Genomic DNA, 16894 nt, shown 5'->3' with positions numbered 1-16894 from the left:
CAGGAGGACTGCTTTGCCACAGACACTACTTAATTAAATCTGTGCGCAATGAGTATGCATGTGCCTGTTACATTCATTGTAACCCATTATTCACAACTGCGCTGGCATGACTGGTGGCAAAAAAATTTTAATTTACTTTCTTTTTGGTGAACTTGAAGCCAATATACACTTGAAGCTAATGCTGCAGACACCCTTAATATAAAAAAGAAAAATCTTTGCAGCATCATCTACAGGACAACTTAACATTTCAGCTATTTGGTTGCAAGCTGAAGAATGCTACACAGGAAAAATGACATACTCTTCACAGACTGTTGTAAAGAGTACTGAAGACCATGCCACCAAATAATAAATTTCACAGGATATGATGCCTGCCAAAAACAATATAAAATGACTAGAGTATATTACAAAGTATTTTCACATACAGTAAACCATGCTATTATTAAATGTGTTTTTTCAAATATGGAACTGAACTTTGTATGGTTTTATGGAGCATTTTTCTGAAATTCTGTTTAATGTACACTACAGAAAAGAAATCAGTTTTCACTAGAATGTTGCTTTATAAGGGCATTACTTTTCAGTCATTGCATATCTGTATGAAATATGTTTACAATTTACTTGTCAACTGGCAAGTGTTCTATTAAATATTTTTTCTCACAATCGAGACAGTGTGAAATTAAAAATGTTTTGAGTATGTCACTTTAAATGTATTGCCTCTATTTTAGAGAGAAACAAGTGCTTAATAATAATACTTTTTTGCATTTATTAATGTTTTAAGGATTCAGACAACTGTAAAATAAGCTTCCGTTTTAGGTGGAAAGCATTTTTAATCGTGAATTTTACAAAAAACGCAACTCTATCTATTCCAAAAGCTGGCTTTGAAAATACATATCAACACATTCATGTTTGGTCACCACCAATTCAGAAATCCCTGTCTTAAATCTGAAATAAACAGCTATGTTTAACAGTAAACTGTAGCACAGAAATGAAGGATAACACCAAAACCCACTCATCAAATAAATTGGTCTTCGCATAATCAAAAACAACAATCGCTTGGCGCATCCTTTAGGCTCAATAACTATTATTAAAAGCTGGCCTGTTAAATGTTATATGCAAGATAAAATCCCGTCCGCCTAACATAAATGTTTTATTTTAACATTAGACAGTTGAATTGTTACCTTCCTGCCAAAAAAGCTACATTAATTCACAAGTTTATCTGGTCCTTGGGGTTAAAGCCGTCCAAACATAACCATATATTCCGAGCGCAGTGTCTCCTTGTGACGGCAAAAGATGGCTTATCCGCGTAGAGCAGTAAAATTTAAACTAAATAAGATGTCCAACAGTGCAACGTCAATTTACAATTGTGAAAAATACAAAATACATAACTTGCTGTAATCAACGACTGAATTATTTTGCGGAAAAATACGAGTACTAATTAAGACACGGATATTTGACGAACACACACTCGCTTTTACTGAAACCAGCGCCGTGGCAAGGAAAACTGCGTACGGAAAAGCAAAGATGCTAAAACATGCTCCCTGGCATCAAGTTTATGTACGGAGCTCGTGTACAGTTTCCACCGTATTTCTTTCAGGAGGTCGAGATGGACACCTGTCAAACCTGGAGCTAACAAATGTAGCACTAATTTAGCATTGTACAAACTAACAATCACGAACATATTTCGGTAAGCATCCACAAAATGGACAAAGTCCAACTCAAATTATTATTATTATTTTTTTTACAAAGTAAGCCACTTGAAACATGCAATTTTGTGAACATGCACACAAGAAGTTATGTCTATAATGTGTTCGATACAGTGGCTAATAATTTACAAAAAGAGTCTCGGTTTCATTTATGTACATGTATTTGTCAAAAATAATTCTGTTTGCGTGATTTAGATTTTCCACTGATAAATTTTCCAGAGACAGAACTTGAATATTTTGCATCTCGCAGAATGTCTAACTGCATGTGCTCCCTAACAAAACATACTAGCAAAAGCAAACATACATGGATTATCTAGTAGGTAAAATACCAGCGGTACGCACACTGGTTATGTGCGTGAAAGCTGTTGGGAAATGTGACGAAAAGCTTAATAACGGTCCTTCCGGATGGGATGAGGAAAAGAGTCCAGTCCTTGTAGTTAACATGTAGAAAGAACTGCTGGATTGAACCAAGTGTGTCACATCCAGGAGGCCGCATCCATAAGCAAGCTCACTTGTCATTTGTGATGTTTCGGAGCGGACTGGTTCTTTACTATCGAGTTAACAAAAATGGTCATTTGGTTTACAAAAACAAAAAACACGTGCTTATACAAACTGATTTAAATATTTAATCAGCCAAATAGTACAGTTAAATTTGTCTGATTTAAAACTATAACCATACCCGTTACATCATCGCATGTTTTCCTTAGATACCACTTCCACCGTGACGATAACAGCGAAGTGGAACAAATGTAATGTTACTTAGAAATGGAATTAACATAATTAACATTGAGAAAGAATGCCATTTTTACGTATCATTTACAGCTAAAGGCTGCACCTCTTGTTCCTTTCCCTTTTAAGCACAAGTCAATAATCACCGCTGCTTTGTTCCTTTGCTAACTCAAGAAGGCAGCTGCAACTCTTTGGCGGTAACTGGATTAGGACTCCCACATTGGCGGAAGTTCCACCCTATCTTCTCGTACTAGCGGTGATGTCATCATTTTCCAAATTTAGAACGTTGCTGGCCGCTTACAAGTTTGTGATTGGTGTTTTCTGCTGTACGTTACTTGCGTCACACATAGCCTATTATTATTGTAAACACTGAGCCTGCCTGGTTTTTTCGGCGCGTCCTCTTCCTCTTTGCTGAAGTATATGCAACCCCATTGTTAATTGGGCTACTGACAGCAAGGCAACGCTTGTTAGCGAATTACGGCGCATCCTTTATAATTCTCCCGTTAATTTAAAAAAACGAATACATAAGTAAATAAAATATAAATAAGTAAAGTCTACAGTTGGAGTTTTAAAACTCTTACCGAGCCCATTGCCGGAAACCTAACGTTGACAATAACAATCACAATCACAATCCGGCAATGCCGAATTGAACAAAATAACGCGGGGTTCTATGCTCCGAAGGGAAGTGAAATGCAAACTTCCATGTGGTGTAATTCCAGTAGTTTGATTAACGTGATTTAACAACGGCATTCTGAATCTTTATAGTCCACGATGATATCTGACTGATTTCACCCTTTGCAAAGTCGGCATAATAAAGTCTGTCGTATTCATACTAGTAAAACATGGCATTACGTCATCTGTTTTCGTCCCCCTGTACTATACCTTATACGTGCTTAGCTGTTTACGGTACGTAGCTACAAGATTCATTTATTTCACACGACAGCAATGAATTTGCTCTGTGTTGCACGAAAGGATACACTGTTTCATAATCATCCGAGCTTGTATTTCATTAAGCAAAACACGAGTGCCAATCTCTGCTTCACTGAATTTGTACAGATGAATATAAATCGAATGGTTTACCTAATAATGAGAGAAAATACGAACACAGACACGCGGTTATGAACACTTACTTAAGTGACAGACACCTGGAAAGCTCAGCCCATAAAACTGTGCGATGACTTGCTGTTTTAAATGAGGATTATGTACTCCAGTTCGAGATTCCCTCTTCGCAACAATAAAGCTCATCCCCTTTTTTTGTGCAGTTTCAGCAAAGCTTCAAGGAAGTTGTCCTTTTGTTCCAGTATTTATACATTGCGTCAATATTGCGAAAAGAGGAGGCGGGGCAGTAGCACTCGGAGAGAAAAGCCGAGCACACGACCTTATGTACACAACAGTAAAGTGTCCAGCCCTGAGAGAATCACCGGCTCGGATCAGATCACGTGCTCCGCGGATCAGCTGCATTGCTCGGCGCCGTACCGGCGAGCAGCAAAGCAAACCAGTCCAGGGTAACCGGCTCTTCGCGGCAAGCAGTCTACATACACTGTCTTTTCGCGGAGTCGTCAGACACTCAGCAGGAGAACCAAATGTTAGGAAGAACCGTGAATAGACACGACTACATAAAGGTTTTGGGACCTTGGAGCTTTACTGTTTGACGTTACTCATTTCCTCATTTTCACTTATCGAAAGATTTGATCCGTCCTTTCTTTTTCTCCGCTCATCTTAAAATGTACTGGAAATGGCGGCGCTGCTGCAAATACACTTCCTAAATAAAAAAGGAAGTTTTACCTGTCGTTGGGCTCTTCATATGGCTGTTCAAAAGGAGAGTTAAAGTTTTTTTATTATTATTTTACTGTGGGTACTAAACAAATTGCAACGTATGTCTTTGATATCCGAAATGATTCAAACCGGGCAGTTACGTAACCATAAGATATAAAGGAAGGAAAAACGCAATTAGTGTAATTTTTCACAGTCCAGCACCTACATCTCCAATATAATTCTGTTTGTATTCAGATCAGATCAGGCATTGGACTGACAATACAGCATCATTTAAAATAGAACCCCAGTGTTAAAGCACACATAGAAACGGGAAGCGAACCATTTTCTATTCTGCCGCCACACAAATGGGCATCGGCAGCAGTTAGCTCAGTGCGGCAAATCAAAAAACACGGCACCTGCCTAAACTACAATCTGTTTTTCATAAAAAAACTTGGCTCTTCGTGATAGTTGCATGTCAGTAGATCGGGGAATGTTGTTAAAAGCCCATTATAATAAGGTGTACAAGATCATTGTCCTGGCGTAATCGATTGTTTACTATCGATCCTGTACCCAGTTTTCTAGGAAACCTAGCAATTCAAAATTTTACAAGAGAAAACCCCATTACTTTAAAATATGCTTTAACATATAAAGTCCAGCGGCATGAAGAGCTTAATGTCTATCCGTTAATAATATCTGGAATTGACAGCACATTTAATAGGGTGTTGTGTTAGCGTTGTTTAATAACTTTCTGATGAAAACTTGAAAACTCTTCAGCGGATCCCTGCTACTTCTATTTATAGAAAACAAAACTCGTATAACATTTTTTTGGTTTTTTGTACTTTACACGATTTTTCGTGCTTTGTTACGGGTTAGGACTGTCTTTGACAGAGGTTTCTGAAGACGCGCGCTTTCAGGTCATAATCAGAACAAAATGAGTAATGGATGTAGTTATGAGTGTCTGAGTTTCTGCATAAAGGACCTCGGGGCGTTTTTATATACAATTTAACGATGGTCATGCCCAGGCTATCAATGAGTATATTCCCAGGGAAAAATACATTGCACAATGTAAATTTTATGCAGTTACCTACATTGGTAAGATAAACGATACAGCTCGTATTCATGCGATCCAGTACTGAATGCAATATGTTCGTTCAGGAAAACATGTTGAATACATTTGGTTACAGTCGAAATTTACTAGAGCAATTAAGTATACTATCTGATCTTTAAACGCAAGCAAATTTTGTTTGAAAATGAATAAACCAAATATGCAAGATTACTATTACGCAGAACACGATCTAAATAGCTATGTACTTTAGAATAATAGGGTTCGGAATATATGGCATTATTGTATTAGTACAAGTTACATAACGCCGATCACCTTGGGGAATTTGTATTATTAAAATATGACCACACTTTACTTTTGCAAAGGCGATTTCTTAAAAAAGGAATATTTGAAAAGTTTTTTTTTTATAAAATACATGATTTTAAAAATACTTATTAAACAAAACATTGATCATTTATATCTGACACAACGTTCTTGTTGTGGATTATGTAGCTATAGTTGGTTTAAAATTATCGTCGCCCAAAACAAAGTAGCTGGTAGCAACTAATTCATGAAAGCCAATAAACTAAAGTAGCAAAACTGCAGATCAGAAGTTATGACAGCCAAAACAAACAATGCTACAGCAGTGAAGCTCTATTTTTAAACCCATAAACTCATTTAACGTAGTTGCATATCTTTATGTATTCATTTATATCCAAATTCCATCATGATTTCATATTGGCAGGCTGTATCCTCTTTATTTATCTTAAGGTGTATTACTTTTAACCTATGCCTTCTTGTGTTAAAAAGTTTTATGTAATCAATAAATAGCTATATCCTCCTGAGATGTGCACAGATACAGCAATATTCTGATTTAGGTGTATATATATTTTTTAATTCAGACACGTCTTCTGTACAAGACAATCATTCAACTTTTCTTCCCTAATGTTAGGCCGCACCTGATGCGACCATCACGGTTTATTAAACCACTCACGGAACACGTCGCTATATAAAAAAAGGAGGTATAGCTAAAACGAACATTTAAATCTTAAATCTTAAACAATTTCAAATCTGCTTTTGTAGATTGTGAAATAATTTGCGAAGGGGTTTTGGATGTATCCAAATAAACTAACAACGATCGATCAATCTTATTTTGTTCACACATTTAGAGAGAGCTATACCTGTGGAGTGTACATCAAAGCCACATTATAACATCAATGACAACATACAACATTTATTATAATATGTATGAATATATATAGTAGGTGTTCTTTATCATAAAGTAATAACATATCCAAATTTTTAAACAGCGAAATGCCCAGTGTTTTTCAAATATCTTGTAATGAAGCCCATAAGTTTACATGTAAAGAGTATATAAAAAGATTTTACTGAGTATATGAATCTGGAATACCAAAATTTGAACAAGTATAAATCACAGGTGTCTGAAAATACAATATTTTGAATAATTAGAATTTAGATCTGAAATGACGTCAGTTTGAGATATTTCATTATGGCTTTGTTCCAGTTGACTTCAGGATCTCAAAATGCACCTTCATTTGTCATAAAATGAATCCCTGATCATTAAGGTTCTTAAAAATGACGATGGACTCTCAAAGTAAAGGATATGGCTTTGTGAACGGTTAGTTTATTAAAACTGGCTCACAGTAAAGCTCAACATAGAATTAGTGAACTACTGGGGCGCTTTGTAATTACGTGATACGTGCAACTCAAAAAGATGACCCGTTTTTTGATATCAATTAATTGACTACTGAATATATACAAGCATTTACTGATTTAGAAATAATAAAGATGAACAACTTTAAGGTGTATTGTCCCTTCTATCTCAATAATTTATCGTAATGACGGTGGTCAAAAGAGTTCATTCACTTAGAGGAAAAAATGTAAAACTGAAGTTATGAAGTAAAGTTTTTTAAAGGTCCACGCAAACAGACGTCTGTACAGCGTAAGGCCGTATGATTATATTTGCCTTTATTGAAATGCGTCTTTCCGATTCTTATATCCGATTTCTAATCGATCAGGTTTGTACGCAGGATAAAATGGTTCATTTTCTTTGTTTGTTAATGATCATATCTTTAATGAAAACCAACGTCGTACTTCCACGAGTTATTCCGAATCTGTGTGAGTAAACCAGTCCGCATATTTACTTATTGCAGCCCGCCCATATATACAACTATAAAACCCTAACATAAGATTTCAGCCAGTTCTTGATTTGCATACGTGTTATTTCTTTAAACGATAGAACACTTCCTCGAAGTTACATGGGTGTTAAAAAGAAATCGACTAATTTAACCATCAATGAGTGTTCTTAACCTGTTAAGCTTCCCAGAAACATTAGCTACGACTAATTTGAAAAAACATAAAAAGTATTACAATTGTAAACTTTATCATTATCATTATCCTAGGAATGCCACGATATTTTTTACATCATAAATTATATGAAATACTTTAGAATACTAAACGCGCCTTTTATTTTATTCTCGGGACTGTTCTTTAAACACGTTGTAAACACTATCTATCTATCTATCTATCTATCTATCTATCTATCTATCTATCTATCTATCTATCTATCTATCTATCTTACTGTAGACCTGTCAACTACTTAAGATGAGATGTTTACATTTGATATAAAAGGCCATTATTCCTGTCGCGGTCATAACAAGAACAGAAGTAAACGCAGAGCTAATTTTCATGTGTAACATCTTCGGAAGTAAAGCCGATCAACACATTTTTATATAGTTTTTTATTATTATTATTATTATATAATAATAATAATATTATCTCTAGCAGTAGTAGTAGTAGTAGTAGTGTTTATATTATGTGATTTTCAAATATTAATTAAAAATAAATTAGTATTTCTCTTTATCTCTGAAATCTACAAAGTTACGTTTTTAACTTTATTTTTATTGAGTATTGCAGTAAAAGAATTCAAGAGACTAAAAGTTACTTTTCCATTTAATAACACTGTCTTGTCGTTTTTTCTGCACATTGATTAATTACATCCGTAATAGTTTTAATGGCAATAAGAGTTTTCATATGCACACAGTTTCTGAAAACCTGCAAAGTTCAATTACTATACAATAAAGGTTTATTTTATGTAACACCTTTAGCATATCATCCTGCCACAGAGGGCACTCGCAAGTACACCAAATGCCATTATGCGAAACAAGGGCCCAGAGTGCAATCAGACTGTTCAAATCACTGAAAAGTAAGCATAAAGGTAAGTTTATTGCATTATGTTGAACTGAATTAAAATCTTATATAACTAAATTGACATGAATGTTATATGGAACCCTATAGGCAGCACGGAGGGCATTTGTTTAAGTAAAACTAAAACAAGCCTAACAGAATGATTAATATCAATTCATAGGCTTTTAATTTCTTAAAATCAATGGATGAATGAAAAGTGTTCCGGACATTAGATAGAAGGCGCAAAGCAACTTTTCCCAATATCCAATTTCATAATCACCCATGTCTCATAATAACACTTTCAAATCTTGAGGTTCTTGTAGATTTGTGATCATTTTAAAGGGGTCTGCCAGAGCAGCTGTTTGTTTTTTTTTCCTTGTGTCTCAATTTGAAGAATAAAGATGAGTTTTAAGCAGCAATTTTTTTAATGTAAAAAATATTTCTTTTGCTCTTCGTTGTGTCGTTTGGTCATAGAATGATAAACGGATGAGAAATATCAGCCGCCGAAGTGATTTAATGCATACATTTTACTACCACTGAAAAGACGTTTGAGTTTTATCCAATTAAAACCGCGTTTGGAAATCGCTTCCCTAAATCGTATTTCTTAGTGTCGATTGTTAAACTTTACAAATAAAAATTTCAGAAAGCATTACTTATCCGTTACTGTGAAAGAAGGATTAAACATAGTTGTTCATGTAAGAAAACTCAAAGAAGCTTAATATAAACTGTCCGAAATAGGAGTGATGCGATAAGTTTTTCCTATCGATTTATTGTTATTCGCTTTTTGCTTTCATTCCGTCTGTAAAGCTAAAAAAGAAAACTACAGAAAATGCAGCCTACGCAGAGTACTTTACCAATTCCCAAAGTAAAATACGGATCACCATAACAACGACCCGCTTTTGAAGACTAAAGAAAAAGCAAAGACGAAATATTGCATTTGGATTTATCGAATATCGACTTTTCAGTTTTCCTCCTTAGTATTTTGAAAATCAGTATTAATGACCATTAATAATGTTTAGGGAGATGAGGCTGTTTAATGATTTCACAGTGACCCGTTACGGGTGAGTGTGCCATCCGCTAGACTGGCGCCCGGCCTAAGTTGGTTTTGACCCGAAATTCTTGGGATATACTTCGACCCACTGTGACAATTAATTAGAATACGTGCTCTTCGGGTACTAAATGGGCAAATGGGTTCTGAAAATTGAACAACTTAACCATGTGACAGTATTTGTTTAAAAATCTCGGCCTAGCATGTTTCCACAATAAGCAGCGTTTAGATCTGGGTAAATTAAAGTTTTGCACTAATTTGTATTCCAAAAATCTTGCAGTTATTTTCTACAGCTGGTAATCTCATTTATGACTCAAAATGAATCCTTCATTTAATTAGGCATTTTCATTATGTTCTCAGCCATGAGTATCAGGGATGTGTTACCGTTCTAATAAATAAAAGTAATATCCACCTGTTTCATTATTCACATTATCTTCTTGTTCTTGTGCTTTGTTTCTTTTTTTATTTTTGTACTATACATTATTTTTGGTCTTAAACTGTTATATTATATGCAGTTAGGGATTTTTATTCTTAAACACAAACACATAGCGAAAGACCACAAGTGAACACATGGAGACGGAGCTATTTCGATTCTTGTGGCAACTTCTTGTGCGATTCTTGTGGCAACTTCTTGTGTGTTAGTGCCGAATGTTATTTTTTTAGCAAAAATCAGAAGGTTCAAAACCTAATACTGATTAGATGCTGCATCTCTGCTATTTAGATTTAGCAAAACCACTGTGTGGCATGTATCAGTGTATAAGACAGTATGTAAGTGAAAAGCACCTCTCTACATGCAAACCTTTCAGACATTAAACCAGTTCGATTTACACTCTCGAGTATAAAAAGCAAGAGCTCAAGTCTGATTAATACCTGAACGACATAAAAGTCATTAGAAAAGCGGTTAACCATGGGGCTCAGTTCTCACAAGTTTGACACGATCGTATATATTTAACTTTGTTTTGCAATACCTCTGTTTACCGCCTATATTCTGAATTGGTAAGTCATAATTTTCATTTTATTCAGTCATCTTTGATGTACCATTTTCTTCATTTAAAATGTATTATTTCATTGGAATGCAGATTTATGTTTGGTTTTTCTGAGAGGCATTGACTGCGCTTTAAATGTATTAATCAACCCTAAATACACCGAAACAAGGAAGGCAAGCTAAAAGGAATCTGTGGTTATTTTTAAGTGATTGATGTTATCATCCAATTTATAGATAATACTGTATAAAATGGATATTATCAGGTTCTGTTTTCACCTCAGCACACAAAGGCGTAACTGCTGAGGGAAGTGGCACTCGCACATATCGCCACCCTTTCATTATTCTGTGCCTTTTCAACACTGGGGTGACCCTGGAATGCCTGGTCGGTTTTGTGGTGAAATTTCTTTTTCAAAATCGAAAATCCCACATAGCGTGTTTGCAATCGATTAGGAAAACGATTTCAAAATGTTGGCTCTGTCTTAATTCGATGTGCTCTTACAACTTCAAGTTTAGCGTAACGAAATTCGTTTCTTTGAGTATATAGATCTATTGAAGGAACATTTCCAGAATTTGTGTCGGTTTTGGCTCGCTAATCATACATAATGCGAAGTTGTTTAGTACGACAATAGTTCCAATTTTAAAAGACAATGTTTTATTTGTTTGTACATGTAAATGACCAATTCCTGTAGTGATTTTAAAACCATTCATCCATTTCCCGTAGCTGTATTTTCTCTTCCATGCTAGAGGGTCTTCTACGACAGCGTTGGCCGTAAGGCAGCACCAGCACCGGACTGAGTGTCAGCAAGTATACCACTGCTCACTTGTACACATTCATGCCATAACTGGATAATTTTGACTAATCTTTAAAACCAAATTAAGTTTTTAGGTAATAATTGGTGCTAACCTTTGCTAAGCCTTGTTTCATACTCAGTTTTTTTTGCCGGTGCATGCTTGGTATTGTTTTTGCTGTTGATGTTATGATAGCATTTTAATTCATAAATAGGTATGTAACAAATTGTGTAAGTGAACGTTTTGGATCCATCGTAAATGCGTAGTTCCCGCGATCTGTCCGTTTTTTATTAGGTTTTAACCAGGCAATTAATTAGTAAGAAAAATGCTTTAATATTTTTTATTAAGAATGTATTGTGTTCTGCTCCAGATCTAACTAGCAACTTATTGCTATGCGTAAAATCAATTAATGACTAATTATAAATTGTACTTTAAAATGCAACGTATTTCTTACATATATTAGGCAGTTTTTTTTAGCATTATAAACTACATTTTTAACTGGCCTTTAATTGTTCAAACACAGCCTTATCTTCTGGAACCAGTATATCGTCTCGTGGGTATTACATTAATTTATGCATTTAAGTCAGACAGAGATTCTCTTTAAATATTTGTCGTGACTGAGTATTGAATTTCAGAAAACACTTAACGTATTTAGACTTGGACTATATTTAGGCAGACAACTGTAATAATAGCAGTGTTCACAGCTCCCCGGTCTTTATATTTTAATAACATATTTTGGCAAAGATGCATACTTTAGCATTGCTACCATACAGTACCGAGTCCTCATGGTGCTCTACATGTTTGTGATGGTTTGCACTGATTAGTCCGGTTCATCCACCACTTCCTAAAAACCTGCGTCTTACGTTATTTGGTGGCACTAAAGTGGCCTTGTGTAACTGTAAAATAGTAAGTGAGTGAGCCCTGCCATGGAGCGACGCCACGTCCAAGTTGGCTTCATATTATAGAAGTACGTGGTCACAAGTCGGGTTCTTATCTGTTGTTATACTCACTGATGATAGTGCCGAAATGTCGAAGTGTTGCAGGTTGATTAGCACATACAAGTAAGAATACGACCCTTCAAAATACGTTGTATAATATTCTTTCTTTCTTTCTTTATTCTACAATCTCTTTGGTCTGTTTGTTTTTGTAGGTTTCAGTTCTCCTCACATATCACCGCCAGATTGGCCCAAGAGAGTGAGTAGAGGTGACACACACAAACACACACAAATGTGCGTGGATATACATATATATATATATATATATATATATATATATATATATATATATATATATATGTGTGTGTGTGATATAAATATTAATTTAGTATTATTAATAATGTACTGTATTATTATTTCAGGAGATATAAGTTTTGGTTGTAAAGGCTAAGAGCAAATAAACAATATACTTCTACAGTTTGATAGTGCAATATGTCAGGCCTGGCAAATGGCTGCTTTAGAAATGTTTCACAAAGGGGGTAAGTCTGACAGCTGAATAAAGAGCAGCAGAGGCTTTTATGTAGCAAGGAAATTCCCGGACTTCAAGCCTGACAAATAAGAAGAAATGCAAAAGGCACTTAATAGAAAGTACAGTACTCATTGAAATGGGGTCGCTATTCTATGTTCTGGTAGGCTGCAACTAAAGTGTCAATCAAACTCCAATAGTCCTTTTTTTAAAAAACTCTTTCGTTGTTTTTTTCACCCACTACTGACTATATGATTTCTATGTGAAACATACTAATAAAAGGTATTGTTGTGAGGTCCTCTCTGGGTATATGTGTTTAAAACCGTTTGTAAAAAAATATTGGTTTAAATGGAATGCAAGCAGGGGTGAACAAAAATGCAACTACTTCACTTTTGAGTATTCACACTTCAGCTAATATTTTATATAATAACCTTAAACAAGGTTGTCCCAGATTACCAAATGTACTATACACTGATTATCAGTAAATTTAGGAGAATAAAACACAAACAAAGCTTTAATAATATGGTATATACTCAATAGAAAATACAGAAATACTACAGTGACATTAAATTTGAAGTAAAAAAAAACTCTAGAAGCTGCAGTCCTTGTGTAAAGTTCAAGTTCCATGTCTAAGCAGCCATAGAGCATATCTTGGGGAAACTACAGTGCATTGCCAGAACTGTTTATACAGCTGACCCACACTGTCATCACATCCAACTTATGGGAGTTGACATTATTGCCTTGTGTCTAAAAAGTTTAACTAAAATCCAGAAACTTGGCATTCAGTCTACATCTCTGACTCACCATTAAGTAAATTACTACACCTGTCTGTTTTCTGCATTGAAAAGTTTAAAAGGTTTTGCAAAACACATGTTTTGGGCTGGTATGTTCTGTATATTTTGCTATATAAAATCAAGAAAGTTTACCTGCATTCAATAAACAGTCAGACATTTAAGGTGGTAGAATTTATTTTATTTTATATGAATGCAAAGTCAGTTTTTCATAGGTGGGTATGGAACCCAAGACACTGAAAAGAGAACAGATACTCTGTTATGTGGACTTGTCCAAAAGACATGGTTATCACTTTAAAACTAATTAAACAGGGCATCACAGGTTTTGTATACTGCTGCTCTATTAAAACTCTTTGGACCATGAGAATTCTTCTTCTAATAATAATAATAATTCTTTACATTTATATACTGTTTTTCTCACTTTGGGATTGTACAATTTTTTCCAGATCTGCATAGGTGTTTATAGGAGCATTTAGTTAATTTTTAAACACATTAAAGATAGTATAACTAGCAACTCTAAAATGGACCAACTGTATATGAGTAAGTGTGAATGTTTGTGCCCTGTGATATAATGGTATATTTTTTCCTGTTTTACATACCTTGCTTCTAGGATTTCTTTTGCCACCCCAAGAGCCTGTAAGAGAAACACATTGGATCAAGACTTGACAAATGAATGAATAATTGGTCTTGTTTTTAATAATTATGTTTCATGTGGTTCAACATTTTAAGCTGTTTACTAGATCTGTATTAGGGGCATTGTTAGCAGTTTTATAGTTTAGTAATTTGCTTATGTATTTAGAATTTTATACCCCTTTTTACATGGCAGTGGCTTAGGTATGTTCTTTCTGAAATATAGTAATAAATAAATAAAATGTAATTTTATTTAATTTAGTTAACTAAATAAGTATCTTACACAGTGTGACAAATTTGATTGCATGCAGTTCTTCAGTGTCACCTTCTATGTTGCTGTCTGCTTTCTAATTTCTATCTTTAAGTACAGGGTGGGGAGAAAAAGGCACTTCATTGATCTAAGGGGGAAATGTCAGTGATACATCCCACACATATTAAAAGCAGACCGATGTACATAAATACTTTACAAAATACACTTGGATTTTAACAGTAAAATAAATGTCCAAAAGCTGTTAAAATGTGGAAATTATTATTGCAGAAAAGAAGTATAGCCTGAGAGAGTGTTCTGTTGTTTGATGGCAGATGGTAAAAATAAATACTCCTTGGAGCACTATGATAGAATCATGGAATAAGCAGGATGTTATGCAAAGGGTTTGATACAGTGTTCATGACAATCAACTGCTAAACTAACACCCTGCTCTCTGATACTATAGCCTTCAGAGAATTCAATATGTCAATCAAAATACTGCCCACCTTTCTGCTGATCACTTTTTGAACAGATTTATTATTTAACATTGCTAGTTTTTAGACAGTTTTCTTCTGCAAAATTTTAATTTTGTTGCCCCAATACCTCATGTTATGTACTAGTTGTTTTTTAGTCCTCACTGTCAGTGTTCACATTACATGTTTATTTTCTTTATCTTTATTTTTATTGTCTTCACAGGAATATTCTGTTGTGGCATTTCATCAGCATAAACACTTACATACCAATTTCACAATAAAATTGACATGCAAAATGCAAGCAAGACAAATTTAGAGAATAACAATAACACAAAGTTAAAAAAAGTAAAGAGTACACTTGCAGAAACAGCCAAAAATCCTGCTATCTTGTCTGTGTTTGTAATTAACATTCTCAGACCCATTTAATTCAACTCAGGGTCTTGAATGGGGCCAGTGTCTATCCCAGCAGCATTGGAGGTAAGGCAGGAAAGAGATCTGGAAAGGGTTAATCACCAGGCCCACTTTCACACACACCCACCTATCCACAATTGCAAGCAACATATGATCAATTCAAAGTCATCAATGCAGATGTATTTTTGGGATGTAGTAGTTAAAAGATGTTATTTATTAGATAGGTTACTCTGTTCCTCCATTTCTCCTCTCTCCAATAATACCAATCAGTTGGAAGTAACATTGTTCATTCTTAAAGATGTGCTCAGAATATGCATGTTAAATAAACTTTTATAATAGTTTTACTCTTCCACAACCTTTGTGTTTTGGAGGAGCACAGTAAATGCTACATATTCCCTAACTTAACTGCATAACTTATTTGTGTTTATTGGAATCAAATGTGTACAAGAATGATCATATCATATAATCAGATTCCTTCATTTCATCTTGAAATAAACTGACTAAAATTTCAGTGTCACCATTTTTTCAGATGTGTTCCTTGATGAGAAGTCTTACAATTGTTGGTATAAAGATTATACTGTATGAGAGACAAAAAAGCCCTACTGTGAATACATTTTATTAGTGTGCACATCAGACACTTATTGAAACATGTAAGCTGCTTCATTACATTCAGATGAACCTTTATAAGGATTTTCAGTACATACTCAATATTTGAGGCAACATACTTCGCTAAACTTTAAAAAAAAAATAAGAAGAAACATTTCAACTTGAAGAATGTTAGAACAAAGTTCATGTAATTTAAGATCACAAATATCATTAATATATTTTTTGAAGGCCAATTATGTTATGTTACAATCAAGGTTCTTCCCTGGGTGATATGTAATATACTTTTTGTTGTTGTTTTTGAATTTTTTTCATATGTTTGTTTTTAAATTGTGTCTTTAAGTGTTCTGGTATCACTACTTTGTTGGTGGTACCTTAAAAGCCCGGGCCACCCTTATGTCACAGCTGGTAGAACCACCCTCAGCCTTTATGCTGAGGAGTAGGTCCCAGTAGTGGTTGATGGAGTATTGTTTCTCTTTGATTTTTTTTTCCACTTTTTTTCTTGGATTACTGTTTTTTTTTTTTTCTTATTTTAAATTTTGTATTGGGATTTGTTCTCTCCAGACTGCCTTTTTAGGCAAATCCTTTTTTCTCTTTTCACTTTGTTTTTCTAATTTTGTGCATCCTTTTTTCTTTTCTTGTAATAAATTCTTTATTTATAATGATTCTGCTTTTTGATATTTCATTTCTGTTTTTGGATTACTGATTTTCAGATTTTGTATTGGGATTTTTTCATCATAGATTTCCATTTAGGCAAATCCTTTTTGTCCCTTTCACCTTGTTTTTCTAATTCTGTGCATCCTTTTTCTGTAATAAATTTTGTATTTGTAATGATTCTTCTGTTGGACTTGTGTATTCAAGCCAAAGATTTGACAGTTCCTTTCCCTTGAAGGACATTTGAATATATTTCTTAAATAATTCAGATTGCATAAACATTTAAAGAGATCTCCCCATTTTTGGGACTAACTGGTCATAGCTTGCCTGTGGAATCTGAAGGCTTGCTGCCTAGGGGCAAGGTAACAT

This window comes from Polypterus senegalus, chromosome 2 (assembly GCF_016835505.1).
Source record: "Polypterus senegalus isolate Bchr_013 chromosome 2, ASM1683550v1, whole genome shotgun sequence".
Taxonomy (NCBI): domain Eukaryota; kingdom Metazoa; phylum Chordata; class Cladistia; order Polypteriformes; family Polypteridae; genus Polypterus; species Polypterus senegalus.
This window is presented reverse-complemented; position numbering follows the sequence as displayed.